Source organism: Zootoca vivipara, chromosome 7 (genome assembly GCF_963506605.1).
Source record: "Zootoca vivipara chromosome 7, rZooViv1.1, whole genome shotgun sequence".
NCBI lineage: Eukaryota > Metazoa > Chordata > Lepidosauria > Squamata > Lacertidae > Zootoca > Zootoca vivipara.
Genome location: NC_083282.1, coordinates 7,676,236 through 7,696,849, shown reverse-complemented (window position 1 = coordinate 7,696,849; position 20,614 = coordinate 7,676,236). Strand labels below are relative to the sequence as shown.

The 20,614-nt window shown below is 47.6% G+C and overlaps 1 protein-coding gene across 1 annotated transcript in view; it reads right to left on the bottom strand.

Annotated features, from left to right (window-relative positions):
- The window catches only part of CACNA1E (calcium voltage-gated channel subunit alpha1 E), a 281,416-nt gene that overhangs the window by 257,208 nt on the left and 3,594 nt on the right, over window positions 1-20,614 (bottom strand). The window lies entirely within an intron of this gene.

Here is a 20,614-nt window from a genome sequence, read left to right as displayed (position 1 = left end):
GAGCCTAACATGAATCCCAGCCTGAGACAAAAAGCTGCAAATACCAAGGAACCACCTGGGGATTGATTGGTAGGGAAACTGAATTCCGGTCTGCAGAGGAAAGATCCCCCTAGAAGATCCAGTCTGTGCTGGTTAACATAACACTAAATATCTAATGCGAGGGGGCGACACACTGCAATAGCCACCTAAGGAGGCCGGGGACCCATCCAAAGGTGGCTTAAGCTACCCGAGGAAGGAAGCTCAAATGGCACTGTCCATAATTGTAAAAACAATAAGCCAAAAGCCAACCGACCATTTTGCTGTCCCTTTATGGCAGGGGTGTCAAACTCAAATTCATCGGGGGCCGCATCAGCAGTTTGGTCACCCTCAAAGGGCCGGTTGTGTCTGTAGGACTATGTGTCCACTCTTTATTATCATAAATTATTGTCACTGCATTCAATTATTACTGTTTTTTGTAATAATGTAAGCTCATTCCCACCCCCATGCGGATCACATTCCTGCGTCGTGGCGCGTGTGTGGGAGGGGATGTAAACGAGGGAAATTTGAACAAAAGGTGGGGATCGACGGCTTGGGGGGGGGGGCTCAACTAAACCTTCGGCAGGAAGGAGAAAGCCACTGCTGGGATTGAAAACCTGCAGATGGAAAGACGGCTTCCCTCTCCCGCCCTGCGCACACCCAAACCCCGCTAGGCAGGATGCCACATGCTGCAACCCACCCCATGCTTTGGAGAGGGGCAGGAACATGCGGTGCAGCGCCAACTCCCTGCTTTGCTTTTGCATCCTCCCTCCTCAGCGCCAGAGTCCCTTCCCCTCGCGCTGAGGGAGGGCAGCGGATTTCCCGAGGAGGAAGGTGGCGGCAGCCCCAGCGGATGTGCATCTTCGCCTCAGAGCTGCTCTTCCCCCCACCCGCGCTGTTGTCATCTTCGCCGCCGCCTCTCCCTACCGGGACTGCAGGCAGAGGAGGCTTGAAAACCTCCCCCCCCCAAAAAAAAATTCCCCTCCCACCTACTCAAACCGCGAGGCGACTCCATCTGGAGCCCTACATCACGAGGGGCTGAGAGGAGGCGGCGGCAGAGCGGGAAGAGCAGGAACCTGTGCCGTCGTTGCTGCCTCCCTCCCGGCCGCCCCCTGGGGAGCAGCTCCGCCGGAACTGAGAAGCCAAAGGGCGGCTCGGGGGTGGGGGGCAGAGCAAAAGCCAGGCACCCTCCCGAGTGTCTATGAGGAGAAAATGGGGGAAGAGGGAAGAGAAACCTGGCTCCATCAAGAGAGTGACTGTTGCGCTTCGCCTACTTCCCCCTCAGGCTCACTCCGTGTCCCTTTCGCCCGCTCGCTCGCCCACCTCCCGGATGCAGCCGAGGAGAGGAAGGGAAGCAGCGGGCGGCGGCTCCCCAGTGCCGCCTCACTCGCTCTCAGAGACAACAACAAAGCCCGCCAAAAAAAAATCCAGCGCTGCTCTGTCCCGGCACCAACTTTGCCAGCGGCGCCTGTAGGGCTTTCCTACCTCCTCGGCGGGCTTCCTCCTCCTCCTCCTCCTGCATCTCACTTCCCCATCTGGCCGCTGAGCCACTGCCTCCCTCAGCCTCATTCGAAATTGAAATTCCCTGGCCAAGGCCGTCAGCGCGGCTCCAGCGCCCCGGCCTCCACCTGCAGCCCCGCCTCCGGTTTTGACCCTCGGCCAATCGCAGGCTCCAGAACTACTGTCAGCAACTACTGTCAGCAGCTACTGTCAGCAGCGGCTACGCGGGCCACATGATGAGGTCTGGCGGGCCGGATTAGGCCCCCGGGCCTTGTGTTTGACACCCGTGCTTTATGGTAACTCAAAATCTGTCACCAGAGACGGTCCACTTCACCCTCAACTAATTCTGTAGCCGCGACTAATGTTTCAGCCTGCTGTGTCCATGACAGGGTAGGGCAGTCTGCTTGCCCATTTACCATATTTCCAAAGAAATCAGATATGCAGCATACCATCAAACATTATTTGGATGAAAGCAGTGGTACTTCTGCTGACATTATACATATACTAGCTGGCCCTGCCATGCACTGCAGTGGCTCAGTCTGTTAAATGGAGCCTCAAAGTCCCCCTCACCTTCAGACTCCCCTCACCTTCAGAGTCCCCCTGTTTTACATCCCGGCCCCTCCTCTCCCCACCCCCTGGCTCATCCCTGTGATTGGCCCCACCCTGTCCTGACCCATTACCTATCCCGCCCCCTCCTCCCCCCATCCCCCACCCAGGCGAGCCCCCACCTCCACCCGGCCCAGTATGGAAAGCCGAGCCGAGATGCTGTGGAGAGGAAAGTTTTCCTAGGTGTAGTACCAGTGTAGCCGTCGCTAGAGGGTGCTATTTTGCAACCTCTGCTGTGCTCCCAGCATGGGCTTTCATCTGATTTATGAATTCTGGAACACGTGGTTTTGGGGGTTTACCTGGCCCAGGTGTGACATCTGTCTTAGCAAACTTTATAAGATCCTTCAGACATTCGCATGTGATGTTGTGTCAAAATTTCACCCCAATCGGTAAAGCGGTTTTGGTGAAAAGTGGAGACACACCCACATGCCCTTTTTACATGTCCGGAAGTGCGTAGACGCGACTTCTGGTGGCGGTGGCCATTTCTGGTGCCCATAGATGGGCAGAGCGACACTGGAAGTTGCGCCAACAGAACTTCCAGTGTCACGCGGCTGCTGGTCCCGGATTCTGCAGTCCGGGACTTGGCAGGTATTAAGCTAATCCACACATACCTTTTCTCTGCTCTTCCCAGGGATGCATTTAAAGCTCTGTGTCCTAGAACAACCCCCTTCCCCCTTTTTCCTTTTCCTTTTTAGCTCTGAAGCTTTCCCTGCAAAAATCCATTATTTAAAGTGCAATCAGAGTAAACATCAATCCATGGAAAACCCAAATTGATGTTGGCTCAGCTTTCAAGAGCGTGTTTTCATGGTAAAGCTTAGAGTAAAATAAAAATATAAGTACTCAGAGACTGAACATTAAACTGTGGACCTCTGCTGGAAAGAGTGGGGCAAAAGATAAATGTAGATAAGACCTAAGTTTTGCAAATGTAAATTTGGACTAGTGTAGGAATAGTTAGACCAAAAGTCTGGTATAGTGCTTTATTTCTAATATAAGCTTTACTAGTTGTTCAAGTGTCTGGGGAAGCAGGAGTGGAGACTGGCTAAAGTTGCCAAGCAGGAGAAATGGAATTCAGCCAACTGTTTCCTTACTCCCAAGGAAACCACAACCAGGCAGTTGGAACCTGTGTCACTTGCCCTAGTCAGGGGTCAGCAAACTTTTTTCAGCATGGGGCTGGTGTACTGTCCCTCAGACCTTGTGGGGGGGGGCGGACTATAGTTTGAAGGGCGGGGAGAATGAATTCCTATGCCCCACAAATAACCCAGAGATGCATTTTAAATAAAAGGACACATTCTACTCATGAAAAAAAAAACCACTGATTCCCGGACCGTCCGCGTGCTGGATTGAGAAGGAGATTGGGCCGGACTCGCAGCCCTACAAAAAGCTGTAGCAGACCCATCCGTGCACAAGACAAAATATGGGTTTGGGGAGACATGAAAGGAGGAGAGCAATTTTACGCTTAAGAGTTAATCTTTTATGTCTGGGTCCAACCCTCCCTCCAAAATGCTTAAAATGGCATCAAGTATTCTCTCCACCACCTCCCAAATTATATCCTCACAGCAAGCTTTCATAGTGACATCACGGGGAGTTGGTGCAATTCTGTGCACACATATATGTTGCAAGTGAAGTGTGAAAGCATGCTGCAGTTTGGAGATCTGCCCCTTAAGCAAGAAGCACACAAAGATGACAGGCACCAATCTGTAGGGTTGCATGTACCCTAGGGCAGGCATCCCCAAACTGCGGCCCTCCAGATGTTTTGGCCTACAACTCCCATGATCCCTAGCTAAGAGAACCAGTGGTCAGGGTTGATGGGAATTGTAGTCCAAAACATCTGGAGGGCCGAAGTTTGGGGAGGCCTGCCCTAGGGTGTGTGTTGGGATGTATGTGTTTGGGGGTGGGGAGGCACTTCCCACCTACTATTCACAGATGAAAGCCAGTGCAGAGCACAGAAAAAGCATAGCTATGGATATGTATTTTGACAAACAGGAGCTGTAAAGGACTCATTTTCCGAGAGCAGATCTTCCCAACATGTTTTCCCTACTCCAGGAAAAGGAAAGCAGTTATTAATCTATTAGAGCAAGAACAGGATTAGAAGCAATGGGCTTAAACTGAGAGGCATGTTTTTGGACAATCATTAGGACAAATCTCCTACCGGAAACTCTGCAAGAGATGTTTCATAGTAAGCTTAAGCTGGCAAACCGCATTCATTAGCAATAGATTTCTAATGATTGCTCCCTAAAAGTTTCCATGCCATTGTTGCAAAAATCAAGAAAGCAGACATATTTAAACAATGGTGTACTCTAGGCTAACACCTGATGCCGGAAAATGCTTGCTTTATGATGTGGTTTGATGGCTTCTGATTGCTGTTAGCTACAAGCTGCTAGACTAGGGGTTGGCAACCTGAGGCCCATGGCCCACAAGTGACCCACAGGGGTCGTTTAACTGGCCCACAAGCTGCCTCCGGACCAGGCCACCTGCTCGGCAAGTCCCCGTGCACTGTGCTGAAGCAGCACAGCGCAGCGCGGGGAGCCCCTTCCATGGTGCCAGAAATCGCGTCTGCGCAGACGCCAGAAATCGCGGGCGCGCACGCGATCCAGCCCACAGAGGGATCTCCGCTGGAGTGAACCGGCCCAAGCAAGGTCAACCTTGCTGACCGCTGTGCTAGACAAACCCCACCTTCAAAAGATTGGCTGGAGAGAAGCAGGTTGAAAGTTGGAATGTGTCCACTAAAGGGGATAGCAGTCGGAGTTTTGCAACTGGCTTGCAAAAAGCACAGCGGGGAGATATACTAATATGTGATGATTGCTTTTCGTGGCACTGAGAAGCCCACAGTTCCACTGCCTGCATGCCCCATGGACAGTGGTGTGCAGTCAGTGGACTAGAGGGACTGGGCGAGTCCCCTAAATGTCCTCCGGCACCTTCCCCAAACCCTGGAAGATTCTGCCTAGTTTAGGGAGGCATGATGTTCACCCATGTGATGTCGCCTCCCCCCCCCATTGTCCTCGCAAGCTGGCACCTTTGGCCCCAACTATTCACCTGCGGAAAAATTCACCACACGCCATTGCCCACAAGATAGATAGATAGATAAATCTTTATTATGGTCACCGACCAGCACAATAATTTACTTTACATGATTAATGTTTAAAAAATTTTTTTTAAAAAAACACAACTTTTTGAAATAAACTAAAATAACTAAAAGGGATCAATCAACTTTTGATCCTTATTTTCATATTGATTGCCCACAATATTCAACTCTTTTAGACCTCCAAAAGCCCATTATTGTATTGTATCCAAAGGAGGTCTAAAGGGTGGCAATACAATAATGGGCTTTTTCAGTGGTGACTCCCTGCTTGTGGAATTCTCTCCCCAGAGAGGCTTTCCTAGTGCCATTTTATCTATATTTCGGCAGCAGGAAAAACTTCCCTTTTTGCTGAGGATTTTAGCCTGTAATCTGAAGGGTTTTGAGTCCCTTTGGTCTCTTTTAGCGAAGCAGTTTTTGCAAGATGTGTGTTGTTTGTATAGATCTAGGGCTTTTGTGCTATGGGGGCTTTTTTGCTTCTTCTTCTTCTTCATCATCATCATCATCATTTGTTTTAACTGGTTTTAGTGTTTATACTTTTTTAAGTCACTGGATGAGTCATTTTTGTAAAGCAACTAAAAGCAACTTGTGTGTGTGTGTGTGCGTGCACACATGTAGATATATGTGTGGCTTCCCAATTCTGAAATATATATATTTTGGGTTTTATATAGAAAACAAAAATAGCATGATTTTAAAACACCCCTTTCTGAAATAGCTTAACTGATGTTGGCCCTGAAAATTCAGATTAATTTCAGAACAGGGAAGCCATGAAATAGTACCGACATAGACCTCTACCTTTCATCAAGAGCGTTTGACTACATAACACCTCAAATCCCTTTCAACTTTAGAATTCCTTATACTTGCTTATACTGTGCCACCCATCTCACACCAATTCTGTAAATCGAGTGAAATATGTATTCTCAAAAGAAACGCATTGGCACAGGAGCCAACTTGCACAATTTATTTCCAAGCACGCAATGAGAGTTTTCTTTGGTATGGAGTAACGGAAGCTCACAAGCAAGGCAAACCCAAGGCAGAATGAAAAACTCAGCTGAAAGTCCTGCATCACTCTAGCCGATGCTCTGCTCAGAGCAGGAGCAGATTCAGAGGGAGGACCCAAAACGTCTCTCTCTCACACACACACACACACCTCTGCTTGCTCGGCAGCTCCAGAGAACACATCAAACTTTAATGGGCTCATTCCTCAGCAGCTTCACAAGCTGCTGAATATAGATGGACAGCCACAGAAGACCTTGACAGCTTTTTATGGCAAGGAGGAATGTCAGAAATAAGATGCAAGGAGGGAGCGGAAATCGGTGGGAAGGTAACTAAGCCCCAAAGGAAGCAACACGAAGACTTTTACTACTGCAAGATATGTGCAAACTGAATCTGACCTAAAATAGCAGATACACCTTGACTGCAGAATCCAAATGGGTGGCCCGTCAAAAGGATAAATGGGGCATTCATCCCATGTACCACCAGGAAAGGAGCACAAGCTGTCACTGGCTACAAAAAGAAGATTAGAATCTAACCAACAGCTACATCTCTGCAAAGAAGGAAAAGACACATTTCTGAGCCTCGAGTAACTTTGTTTTCTTCCAGCATGCACACCTAGAAACATCTCACCACAGTGAGGTCCTACCAGAAATAAACAACTACCTGACTTTTAGGAAAGATCTGAAGGCAGCCCTGTTTCAGGGAGTTTTTAATGTTCGATGTTTTATCGTGTTTTTAATATTCTGTTGGGAGCCGTCCAGTGTGGCTGGGGAGGCCCAGCCAGATGGGCAGGGTATAAGTAATAAATTGTTGTTGTTGTTGTTGTTGTTGTTGTTGTTGTTGTTGTTGTTGTTGTTGTTGTTGTTGTTGTTACTGCTACTACTGTATGGATTGATTTGATACCTTTCTCTCTCTCTCTCTCCCTCTCCCTCTCCCTCTCTCTCTCTCTCTCTCTCTCTCTCTCCCTCCCTCCCCTCCCTAGACCATCATTTGAGAAGACACTTGTTAAGTCTGAAAGGAGTGAAATGTCAGTTGATGCCTCTGACACATAAACCAAAGACCTAACGTATCAGAAGAGTTTTGCCCAATAAGCACATGCAGCAAAAAGGTTGACGTTTTGCAGCTGTCATATCAAAACCAGGATTCGGTCTCATTCTTGATTTTTGTAAACGTATTTCCCTTCAGATGAAAAGGAATGTCTTGCTTCTCACCCTCTGCTGTCAAATTATTATAATTATTACAAGGAGACTATACATGTTTGTGATACCCAAGGATATCAACATTCTGAGCAAGCACTTTGTTGCCTCAAAAGGATGTTTGATGTAAGAGGAATGGTGTCAAAAAGTAAACATCCATAGAATAGAAGCTTTACTGTGTGTAGGGGCCAAAACCTGAAGACTCAACACTACCCATTGCAGGGGATTGGACTAGATGACCATTGGGGTACCTTCCAACTCTATGATTCTAATTTCATACGCCTAAATGAGTTTTTGGGATGCGGGTGGCGCTGTGGTCTAAACCACTGAGCCTTGGGCTTGCTGGTCAGAAGGTCAGCGGTTCAAATCCCCGCAATGGGGTGAGCTCCCGTTGTTCGGTCCCAGCTCCTGCCCACCCAGCGGTTCGAAAGCACGTCAAAGTGCAAGTAGATAAATAGGTACTGCTCTGGCAGGAAGGTAAACAGCATTTCCGTGTGCTGCTCTGGTTTTGCCAGAAGCGGCTTAGTCATGCTGGCCACATGACCTGGAGAAATTGTCTGCGGACAAATGCCAGCTCCTTCGGCCTGTAAAGCGAGATGAGTGCTGCAACCCCAGAGTCGTTCATGACTGGACTTAACTGTCAGGGGTCATTTACCTTTTTAAAGGAGTTTTGAGTTGAACTCAAACAACAATTTCTACATTTAGGCAATTTCTGCACTGAAACAGAGGTGTGTTTCAGAAGCATTTCGTGAATGAAACAAGAGGACCACTACAGTGGTACCCTGGGTTGCGGACCCGATCCATTCTGGGGTGCCATTTGCACCCCAAAAAGTCTCCAACCCAAGCGGCGCTTTTGCGCATGTGCAAAAGCACGATAGAGCACTTCTGCGCATGCATGAAGCGCGCAGAACGCTTCTGTGCATGCGCGTGCACGAAACCCAGAAGTAAACACTTTCGGGTCCGCCGCGTTTGTAACACGAAAAAACACAACCCGCAGCAGCCGCAACATGAGGTTTGACTGTATTTGAAGGAAAAACCCTCAAGGCATGGCTACGCTACTCCCTAAGCACAAGGAAGCCATGTGTCCAATGTTACAGGGAACGGTCTTCTATCTGAAGAGCTGTCCAGTCCAAGTCTAGGCTAAAGATGAAGAACCATAAGATGGGAGAGGAACATACCTGCCAAGTTCCTGCCGAAAAAATAAGGGATCGGACCGGAAGTAGCAGACCGGAGGTAGCGCTGCCGCTATTTTGGAACTGGGCAGAGCATGCTCTGCCCAGTTCCAAAATGGCCACCACACCAGACATCGTGCTGCAGCCATTTTGGAACTGGGCAGAGCAGCATCAAAAGTTGCTTCTGAGCATGCTCCGCCCAGTTCCAAAATGGCCACCGCGCCAGAATAAACTGGGGGGAAACAAAAGAATATGTTTTTTCGGCTGGGAACAGCCGGAAAAACGGGGGTTTCCCGGGGAATACGGGAGACTTGGCAGCTATGGAGAGGAAGAAGGACCTCAAAGTTACCCAGTCACAGTTAGCACCCAGGCAGCAGACCATAGACAGCAGAGATTGGTTACCTGGTCATTCATCCTATAGTGAGGTAATGTCAGGGACTGGATTGAAGAGGAGGGGTAATGGTGGAGATCACACACACACCCTTCTCCTGTTCCTTCCAGAGAAAAGGGAGGCAGTATCAAATTACAGTAGGGCTTTGAGGGAGATCACAGATCAGAGGCAGGTGAACAGCAGAGTTACGAGGTGTTAGGAGGAGGAGGAGGTGAGGCAGAACAGCCAGCTGGCACGTCACTGGACAGCATAACAGACCCCCCCCTTCTCCCAAAACTCTGCGTTTGTTAAGAGTGCAAGAACAAAGGGCGCAGAGACAGTTGACCATGGGCAGACTCCATAGAGGCAAACGCTGTTGCTAGAAGGGAGAGGGGAGGAACTCAGTGTGAGCAACGCCATCATAGAGGGATGACTGAGTTCTTTGTCTTTCACCGTGGTGACTAAATAAAATCATCAGTAAGACCTTTCTTGTTTCCTCCCTGCTTCTGGATGTCATTGGGGGAGGGAGAGAATTCCTCAAGCCTGACAGGTAAACTGTATTTCCATATATTGCATTTTCCTGTCTACACCTGCATCTAGACATATGAATTAACATATCCACATTTTATGCAAACCTGTTCATTTTTTTGGCAATGTATTTCCGAAAGACTGAACGAAATAGAAAACAGGAAAGGCAGTTCTTCCTTCAGACAATGAGCAGCATCTACCTGTCTACTGTATTTTAAGTTACACTTCGAAAAGTTTCCCCTATTGAGGTTTGGATAGTATGCAAATTTAAATTTAATTAATCCGTTGGTTAATGATTCAGTTAAAAGAGCAGATGATTCATCTACAGGTATTAATGGACTGACAATCTTGCTCTTTTCTTGTGCTTTCCGCTACCCCCCAGCCCAAGCATCTGAGTGAGCACTTCACAAACGTATTAACGTGGTAACGTGTCAATTTTGTTACTGAGGGGAATGAGGCCTGCATGCACCATTGTGTCCTCCCTGTGGGATGATGCTCTACTCCCTCAGGTAAGCAAGGTTATTCACACACAGGAAAGCTTTCTCCCACACGCAGGCTGCAACACTGGGTGAGCAAACTGCCTTCCTGTGTCCTGTCTTTCCAGATCGAGCATCTCCTTACTTAAAGCAAGGTTCCTCTTTGTCCCTTCCACAACCTCCATGCCAAGGAGAAGCTAGCCGGCTTGTTGCCACGGGGTTTCCATCTGCCCAAACAGTTCCTGGCTGCCTTTCTATTCCAGGAGCTGAAGCTCCTAATACAGCTCTATTTCTCTCCGCTAGTTTGCAGACAAGGTCCGTATAGTTAAAGCTATGGTTTTCCCAGTAGTGATGTATGGAAGTGAGAGCTGGACCATAAAGAAGGCTGATCGCCAAAGAATTGATGCTTTTGAATTATGGTGCTGGAGGAGACTCTTGAGAGTCCCATGGACTGCAAGAAGATCAAACCTATCCATTCTGAAGGAAATCAGCCCTGAGTGCTCCCTGGAAGGACAGATCGTGAAGCTGAGGCTCCAATACTTTGGCCACCTCATGAGAAGAGAAGACTCCCTGGAAAAGACCCTGATGCTGGGAAAGATGGAGGGCACAAGGAGAAGGGGACGACAGAGGACGAGATGGCTGGACAGTGTTCTCGAAGCTACAAACATGAGTTTGACCAAACTGCGGGAGGCAGTGGAAGACAGGAGTGCCTGGCGTGCTATGGTTCATGGGGTCACGAAGAGTCGGACACGACTAAACGACTGAACAACAACAAAGTTTGCATCCTGCCCCCATTTCGGTCTCCCCTCACCACTCCACCCAGACTTTCTTAAAGCCCTGCTCACTGAAACTATAACAGTCTCTTTCTCCCCATTTCTGTGGGGGCCCAAACCTCCTGCAATAGTCCTTGCTCTTTCCACACCTTTGCATTTCCTCACTTGCTCTTGACCCTGGGAATAGGAATGAAGAATAAATCTGATTCACTTCATTTCTTAAAGGCAAACCTACCTAATCCACACTTTCTGAAATAATGTGTGAACTGAAACACAGCTAGCGTTCAATATTCACAATAATCTGAATGTTGCAACGCAGTGCTCCAGCCCAGTTTGTGCAAAAAAAAAGCATATAACAGGCTGAACCAGTGTGCTTTAAAATGCACATGAATGATAGTGAAAATAACATACAAAAAGCATTGCAGTAGGAAAAACTGCTTTGCAAAAATGTACATAACAGCGAAAATTGCATTTAAAAATGTGTATACTGGGATAAATTCACACCAAAATGCTGGTGTGTTATCATGAGGACCTTTTCTTTAAAATAATAATAATAATAATAATAATAATAATAATAATAATAATAATATATTTATACCCCACCCATCTGGGTAATAATTTATTATTTATACCCCGCCCATCTGGCTGGGTTTCCCCAGCCACTCTGGGCGGCTTCCAACAAAATATTAAAATACAATAGTCCGTCAAACATTACAAGCTTCCTTAAACAGGGCTGCTTTCAGGTGCCTTCTAAAAGTCTGGTAGTTTTTCTCTTTGACATCTGGTGGGAGGGCATTCCACGGGGGTGGGTGCCACTACCGAGAAGGCCCTCTTCACAAATTGATGGGGAGATGTAGAGGATCGTACTTACAAGATTGAAAAAGTGAAAAACTGAGGGAAAACCGAAATGGAAGGATTAGCCCACCCCTTTCTGGGGACTTAAGAGAGATCTGAGCAGACCAGCAGGAAACAGGCCAATGGGCAAGTCTTACTACTTCTGCTACAAACCCCACATCACATTCGGGTGGCTGAGGTTAGAGCTTTGCAAAGGCTATCTGGTTAACCCCATCTCTGAGCTGAGCTTTGAACCAGAGGTCTTCTCCTTTCATAGCTTGCTGTCTTAGCTACTCTGCTGCAAGATGCAACACAGTCCCCCGCAGCTTTTCACACAGCCTGGTGGGTGAAATATTACAACCCCCATCCTACTCCTTGGGGAAACATAAAGAGTCAGGTCCATTCATTCCTCAGATATTGCTCCTGCTGAGACTGAAAGTAAAATATAGTAATTAGAGTCACTATACAAGTAATTAGAATAGTGTCCTATTTCCCACAGATACTGAATGCTATGACTGCAAGCATGCTTAAGAGGCAACTTTCTATTGATAATTATGCTAATTAGAAACTAATGTGTCCCCCCCCCCATATTTAATCCCACTCAGTGATTGCTAATGGTTCAAGTTTCAAAGTTTTGGTCATTTTTGAGCTGCATACAAAATCAGTTGTTGTTTTCCACAAAGAGGAAATAACAATCCTCCCCCTTTTCTCAAACTCTTTCAAGACATCAAGGTGTTTTCTTTTGTTTTTAGTATGGTGAGCAGCAGGGTACCATTTAGAAAGGGAGGGGTGAACACCTGTACTCTGTTTTGGAATAGTGCGTTTATTCCCCAGGAACACCTTTACATTTGATTATTATTCAAAATTAAGAAAATTAGGGTGCAATCATAACGGAATTTCTAAAGAGCAGGGAACTTTGGAACAATACACTAGGGAGGGGGAGATGGTGCATATCAGTTCTGAACAGTGTTTTTAAAGGCATTTTGTTCAGAAGCTGGCAACGTGAATAAGGTCCATGGAAACAAAAAAAAGCAGATTTTTGCATTTCAAAAATTGGTACCCTAACAGCAGCTGATCAGAACTGGAAAGGGGTCACTCTGGAGCTCTGCAACTATCTAAATGTTAAGTACTGAGGAATGCCAGAGAAGGATACCACCTGAATGTATTTGGGGGTTTTCCTACTCAGGGCCGCCTCAAGCATGTCGGGCGCCCGGGCGCCATGGTGCGGAGATCGCTCTGGCGCCCTCGCCCTGGTGGGCGGGCGCAGCGCACGACAACCTCCTGCCGGCACCGCGCCACCCAGCCTACCCCTAGAGCCAGCCCTGTTCCTACTGCACAAACTTGGAAAAATCCCCTGTTGCTTTTTAATGCAGAAAATAGTTGTAAAATGCACCCAACTCCTGGTTTAACTAAACGTTAATACAGGCATCCCCAAACTGCGGCCATCCAGATGTTTTGGCCTACAACTCCCATGATCCCTAGCTAGCAGGACCAGTGGTCAGGGAAGATGGGAATTGTAGTCCAAAACATCTGGAGGGCCGAAGTTTGGGGATGCCTGCCTTAATAGATAATAAAACAAGTTGGTAATTAGATGTTTGTGGAAGCAAAGTCCTGGTAGAAATAGTTATACAGAAGCCTTGTATCTTCCAGAAATGTATGTTCCTGAATCTAAAAAAAGTAGTATAAACACGTGACAACTGGGAAACACCGGCCTGCGAGTGCTCCAGTTGGAGAACAGCCTTTACCAAAGGTGTAATGAGCTTTGAAAACGTTCAAACTCAGGACGAATGGAGAAACGTGCTAAGAGGAAGGCACGCTTGCCAAACCTTCACCGTGATCAACTCCCGTCTGGAAACCTATGTCCCCACTGTGGAAGGACGTGTGGATCCAGAATTGGCCTCCACAGTCACTTACAGACTCACTGTTAAGACCGTGTTCATGGAAGACAATCTTACTCGGCTATGAGGGATCGCAGGAGGAGGAGCAAGAGGAGGAGGAGGAGGAGGAGGAGGAGGAGGAGGAAGAAGAAGAAGAAGAAGAAGAAGAAGAAGAAGAAGAAGAAGAAGAAGAAGAAGAAGAAGAAGAAGAAGAAGAAGTTGTTCCTGCCTTCTTTTACATAGCCTTGGTTTTCAACAGCATATGACCTCTGCTATTAGATTAAACACAAGTTTACTCTTATAAGTACCGCTCTGGCAGGAAGGTAAACAGTGTTTCCGTGCGCTGCTCTGGTTCGCCAGAAGTGACTTAGTCATGCTGGCCACATGACCCGGAAGCTGTCTGCAGACAAATGCCGGCTCCCTCAGTGAGTAAAGAGAGATGAGCACCGCAACCCCAGAGTCGTCCGCGAGTGGACTTAACGGTCAGGGGTCCCTTTACCTTTACTGTTACAGAAAGAAGAAACACCATGGTCCACCTGCAGCAGCACAACCAGACGTCTTCATCTGCCTTCAAATGTGGTTTTATAAACATATAAAGTAGTGGGGAAATTCTCCCCCAACGAGCTCAGACTTCCCTCAAAGTGGAGTGCCATTTTCAGTTCACTCAGCTTCTTTGTTGGCTCCCTTGACCCATCATCTTGTGCCCCTTTTCAGTCAACTCAATACTGCCCGTCCTCAAACAACGTTTCTGCACTGCCCCCACCAAAGCGTGTTGCTCAAAGCATGACAGAGGCAGGGGACAGGAGAAAAACAAATGTCAAGAACGCCCGTGGAAAACAACGGGACCTTATTTGAAGGTCTGTTGTTGGAGTAACGGTAGCTGTGAACATCAGCGAGATGACTGGGCTTCGTGGAAATAAATGCAGGGATTGATGGCAGCCGAGCGGCATCACTTACCTGACCTCTCGTCACCGGCACTGCTGCCGAGGAGGAGGGATGAGATGGAGGCAAGGTACCACTCTTCCTCCTGGTACACCACAGAAACACAGGTGGCAGGAGGTCAGGTGACCGCAGCTGCCACGCTGCAACAACCATTGCTACTGGATGTGTTAATGGGATGAAAACCTGATGAGATATCGATTGCCCACTCGAAAGCTTTCTATCTAGGCACAGCAAATGGACAGAAGGCCATCTGGAAAATTTCCTTGCAGCTTACTGCATTGTTCCTGTTGCTAGAAAGAGGATGGTGCTGGGGAGAATCTCACCCTGTCCTGTTAAATACTTAATAAATAAGAGAGGACTTTGGACATCAAGGGGGAAATGAGAAAGTTGGCTTGGGCTACATGTACTGTATTTGATTAATCCTTTGCCAATTCCTCCTTCTTCTTAGTTTACAGTTTACTACTACTACTACTCCTACAGGGGACCCAGGTGGCGCTGTGGGTTAAACCACTGAGCCTAGGGCTTGCTGATCAGAAGGTCACCGGTTCGAATCCCTGTGACGGGGTGAGCTCCCGTTGCTCGGTCCCAGCTCCTGCCAACCTAGCAGTTCGAAAGCACGTCAAAGTGCAAGTAGATAAATAGGAACCGCTACAGCGGGAAGGTAAACGGCGTTTCCATGTGCTGCTCTGGTTTGCCAGAAGCGGCTTTGTCATGCTGGCCACATGACCTGGAAGCTATACGGCGGCTCCCTCGGCCAATAATGCGAGATGAGCGCACAACCCCAGAGTCGGTCACGACTGGACCTAATGGTCAGGGGTCCCCTTTACCTTCACCTTTACTACCGGTACTACTACTACTACTACTATTGATTGAATTTATATACCATCCTATACTGGGAGGTCTCAGGGCAGTTCACAGAAAAAGATCAACATACAAACCAAAATATAATTAAAACAACAACAACAACCCAATAACACCCCTCTTCCCCCCCCCTCAGAAAAGAGTCACATTTTAAAAGAGCATAGGATGCCAATCAGATCAGCCAAAAGCCTGGCTAAAAAGCATCGTTTTTGCCTGGCGCCGAAAGGTGTATAATGAAGTTGTCTCTATGGTGAGACAGGAAGGCCCAAAGTTTCAATCCAAGTTGTGAATTTAGGTCTGTACCCAAAAAGTTCTTCTTGTTCTTCTTCAGTTATTATCAAGACATTTAACGATGGTATGCATTTACCATCGTATTGCTTTTACTATGCAGTTTGTATTTTGATGTATGTTTAAAAGTGCTTTTTCTCATAGTTAGAAGCGTCCTCCTGAGTTCATTTCCCACCAGTGAAAATTCCTTTGAAAAAGCACTGGGACTGAAACAGGCTGTGCAAAAACAGCAGAGAAACAAACAAGCAGGGCCAGATTAACATGCATGCCAAAAATATTATAGATCAGGAAACAGTAGCAAAACAGGTATTGTTAAGATATCTACATTGCAGCAACAAATGGTACAGATTGCAATTGCTAGTGCAACCTTAGGTTTGGCCCAAATGCTGCCACAGTATCATACTCTTGATGTCTTGAAGTCTGCCAGAGCAAGCAGTTGCCCAGACTGATCCAAGCACCTTGCCCACATCCTCGTACCTTACTAGCTAAAATTCATCCAACATAAAAGAACTAGACAGTGCTCTGGGTAGCTTCTGAGATTCATCTACTGGAACAATGCAGTCAAGGTCCCAGTGGATGCAAGAAATTGTATCCTCAAAATGCTTTGCAAACAAGTCACAGAGAGCTACCATCAGTTCTACTGCCTCCGTTGGGCCAGGCTATATAAGGGCCCGTACTACCCTGAAAAGCTGTGCAAGATGGCATAGTGAAGATGCAATGGAGGCAACAAAGTATGCCTTCTTTGCTGCATTCACTGCCATGAAGTAGGCTTGATGATGAGCTCTCACCATAGCTACCAAGTCTCCCGTATTCCCCGGGAAACCCCCGTTTTTCCAGCCGTTTCCCGTTAGCAGCCTGGATTTTTTAAAAACCCCGTACATCCCCCAGATTCTTACCGGCCCGGGGAGGCTCCTTCTGCGCATGTCTGGAGTCTCTGTACATGCACAGAAGCGATTTCTGGCGCTGCGGCCATTTTGGAAATGGGCAGAGCATGCATAGAAGCAACTTCTGATGCTGCTCTGCCCAGTTCCAAAATAGCCACAGCATGACTTCCAGCACTGCTGCCATTTTGGAAATGGGCAGAGCATGCATAGAAGCAACTTCTGGTGCTGCTCTGCCCAGTTCCAAAATGGCCACAGCGTGACTTCCGGCCACAGCACGACTTCCGATCCCGGATTTTTCAATCTGGGTGTTGGCACCTATGGCTCTCACCAGTGTTTGACTGGCATTTTCCCCCACCTGTGTTCAAGCTATCTTCCTGCTTGCCTCATTGCCTTAACCTCTGGAGTACACCAAGGAGCCAAGCAGGTGCCACAAAGCAGCAGAGGGCACTCAGGAGTGATCATATCAATGGCTCAGGCCATTCAGATGTTCCAGAGGTCAGCCAGGGCTTTAACAGGAGTGCCAGTCATAGCAGCCAGAAAATCCCCCAGAGTTGTCTGGAAACCCATCAGCCTCCACAGGCAGAGCACCCTAATCGGTCCCATGCCTCTTCAGAGGGGAAAAGATGCTGAAAGCCTAGATCTCAACAGAAAGTGATCTGCTCATTACAAGGAACTGATGTCAATATCCCCTACTTTCAGATCACCCTCTTCCTGCCCAGTTGAGAAAACAAGGTCCAGAGTGTGACCTGCCACATGCGTTGGGCCAATGACCTGTTGAGACAGTCTCATGGTCATCATGGCAGCCATGAAGTCCAGAGCCAGTCACCTCTGTTGAGATCCCCCAGAACCAACAATCTGTGAGTCTTCAACACCGCCTCCGAGACCAGCTCTGTCAGATCAGGCAGGAAGACTGTCGGCAACGAGGCAGGCGGTAAACCAGCAGAATCAACCATTTCCCAGTGCTAAGAACACACATCTTTCATAAGATAAGTGTTGGATTCATGACCCAACCCACAGATGTGGATGCATACATCAGGGCACGTAGTGCCAGACATCTCAAAACAGGACCTCCAGCAGACAGCATGTTGGTGCCAACAGCACAACATAGCATCTCTGCAGAAGGAGTTGCTGAGCACATCATGATATGCAGAGGGACCTTTGCAAGTCCCCCTCCTCAAGTGGCCAAGAAGCCAGTGCTACTTCCTCTGACTTTTTACAATTTCTGCCATTTGCTCTGAGCAAATCAGCCTCCTAGGTTCCAACTCTTTACTCTCCAGTAGCCTTGGAATCAAGATTATTTGCTTGCCTCTGGCTCATTTGTTCCTCCACAGCAGTAGCAGCTGCTTCAAGACTCTGACCTTTAGTCTCTGCTCTTTCCTTCTGGGCTTCACCTGGCCGATGACTGGTTGCATCTTGACCTGCAGACTCTGATTCTGTCACAGCTCAGGAAGGCAATTCTCAATAGACTCAGATGTCCTTGGCCGCAAACATGCAACTGTATTAGAATTTTGTGTGCTGAAAAGACGGCCGTGGGTGGGTGGGTGCTGAGTTCGGAAAGTTTGACAGCAACTAATAAATAACACAGCACAGACTCTGTAATACAGAAAAACTGCCATCTGGCCCTTAATGCATCCTCAATATTGAGCATTATTTCACCACAATCAAACTAGATAGGCACCTCTTAATGCAATTAAGCTTGGTAAAATTCAGCTTAGTTCCTTCCCTACCAAAGTGAAAGTTAAAACAAGCAAAAGTGTTGCATTGTAATATGAGTCATCCCTCTAAATTACAATTTCTTTCTTATTATATTCTTATATTTCTATCCCACTTTTCTTGTACAATGAGCATACCTGCCAAGTTGCTGTCAGAGAAATAAGGGACCGGGCCGGAAATAGCAGGCCGGAAGTAGTGCTGCCGCCATTTTGGAACTGGGCGGAGCATGCTCAGAAGTGACTTTTGATGCTGCTTTGCCCAGTTCCAAAATGGCTGCCACGCCAGAATGAACCAAGAAAAAAAAACTGTATTTTTTCAGCTAGGAACAGCTGGAAAAACGGGGATTTCCCGGGGGAAACGGGAGACTTTGCAGCTATGACAATGGGACCCAAGATGGTGCTCATATGGTTCCTGGGCAGACACCAATCCAGGCCCTGATCACACCCAGACCTGCTTAGCTTCAGTAAAGTGGTGTCCTCATGTGCCTTCAGACCCATGCCCTGGAACTAGGACTGTCTATACTGGTGGTGGGCTTCACCCACCACCTTTCCCTTTCAACACAGTTGCTGCTTCAGTCACTTTCTGTAATTCCAAGTTAGGGGGCTGGAGGAGCACGGCTTGGTTACCTTCGCTGACCTATCATGGGCAGTATCTCCATAGCAACATCCTGTTGTTTTCTGAAGGTACTGAAGCTAGAGGGACCAACAATACTCGCATACTGAAGTGAAGGACAAAGCATCTCCTCCTCCTCCTCCTCCTCCTCCTCCTCCTCCTCCTCCTCCTCCTCCTCCTCCTCCAGATGCAGCCAGGCAGACAGGTGAGGAAAAGGGGAGCGGAGAAAACTGCCATCAGTAGTAGAAGAATACACAAACACAAACATACTCACACACACAATACAGTTAGAAGCCATCTATATATGATGAACATGTCAAAACATAAAGCAGCCGTACAATGAGTCAGAACATTGGTCCTTCTACCCCAGTATTGTCTATTGTGACTAATAGCAGCTCTCAATTTCACAACCACGAGCTTTCGGATGAAGGGATGAGAATGCACAAAACAGAACCCCTTTGTTTTTCTTGAAATAAAAACAGCTTGGGGAGGGGTCATTTTTGAAGCTGAGAAGCAGGGAAGGGAAGGGACCACAAATTTTGGAACCCTGTGGTGGTAATAATAATAATAATAATAATAATAATAATAATAATAATAATAATAATAATAATTTATTTATACCCCGCCCATCTGGCTGGGTTTCCCCAGCCACTCTGGGCGTCTTACAACAGAAAAATGAAATAAAACAATTAAACATTAAAAGCCTCTCTAAACAGGGCGGGCTGCCTTCAGATGTCGTCTAAAAATCTGGTAGCTGTTTTTCTCTTTGACATCTGATGGTAGGGCGTTCCACAGGGCAGGAGCCACCACCGAGAAGGCCCTCTGCCTGGTTCCCTGCAACTTGGCTTCTCGCAACGAGGGAACCGTCAGAAGGCCCTCGGTGCTGGACCTCAGTGTCCGGGCAGAACGATGGGGGTGGAGACGCTCCTTCAGGTATACTGGACCGAGGCCATTTAGGGCTTTAAAGGTCAGCACCAACACTTCGAACTGTGCTTGGAAACGTACTGGGAGCCAATGTAGATCTTTCAAGACCGGTGTTATGTGGTCTCGGTGGCTGCTCCCAGTCACCAGTCTAGCTGCCGCATTCTGGATTAGTTGTATTTTTCGGGTCACCTTCAAAGGTAGCCCCATGTAGAGCGCATTGCAGTAGTCCAAGCGGGAGATAACCAGAGCATGCACCACTCTGGTGAGACAGTCTGCAGGCAGGTAGGGTCTCAGCCTGCATACCAGATGGAGCCCTGGACACAGAATTGACCTGTGCCTCTATGGACAGCTGTGAGTCCAAAATGACTCCCAAGCTGCGCACCTGGTCCTTCAGGGGCACAGTTACCCCATTCAGGACCAGGGAGTCCTCCACACCTGCCCGTCTCCTGTCCCCCACAAACAGTACTTCTGTCTTGTCAGGATTCAGCCTCAATCTGTTAGCCGCCATCCATCCTCCATCCATCCATCCATCCTCCTTAGTTGGCTTGAGGGTTGATTTATTTATGATTTTTATTTTATTTTATTTCTTTCATTTACACCCCACCTTTCCTTCTCAAGTAGCTGAAATTGGTGTGCCTGGTTCTCCCACTCCTCACTTAACCCCCACAACAACCCTATGAGGTAGGTTAGGTTGAGAGGCAGTGACTGGTCCAAGGTCACCCAGTGAGTTTCATAGCCGAGTGGGGATCCGAACCCTGGTCTCTCAGGCATAGCTGCCAAGTTATCCCTTTTTTAAAGGGATTTTCCCTTATGCTGAATAGGCTTCCTCGCGAGAAAAGGGAAAACTTGGCAGCTATGCTCTCAGGTCCTAGTCTGACCTTCTAGCCACTACAACACACTGGCACAGAAGAATGATGGACAGAGAAAACATGTTATTATTATTATTTATTATTTATACCCCGCCCATCTGG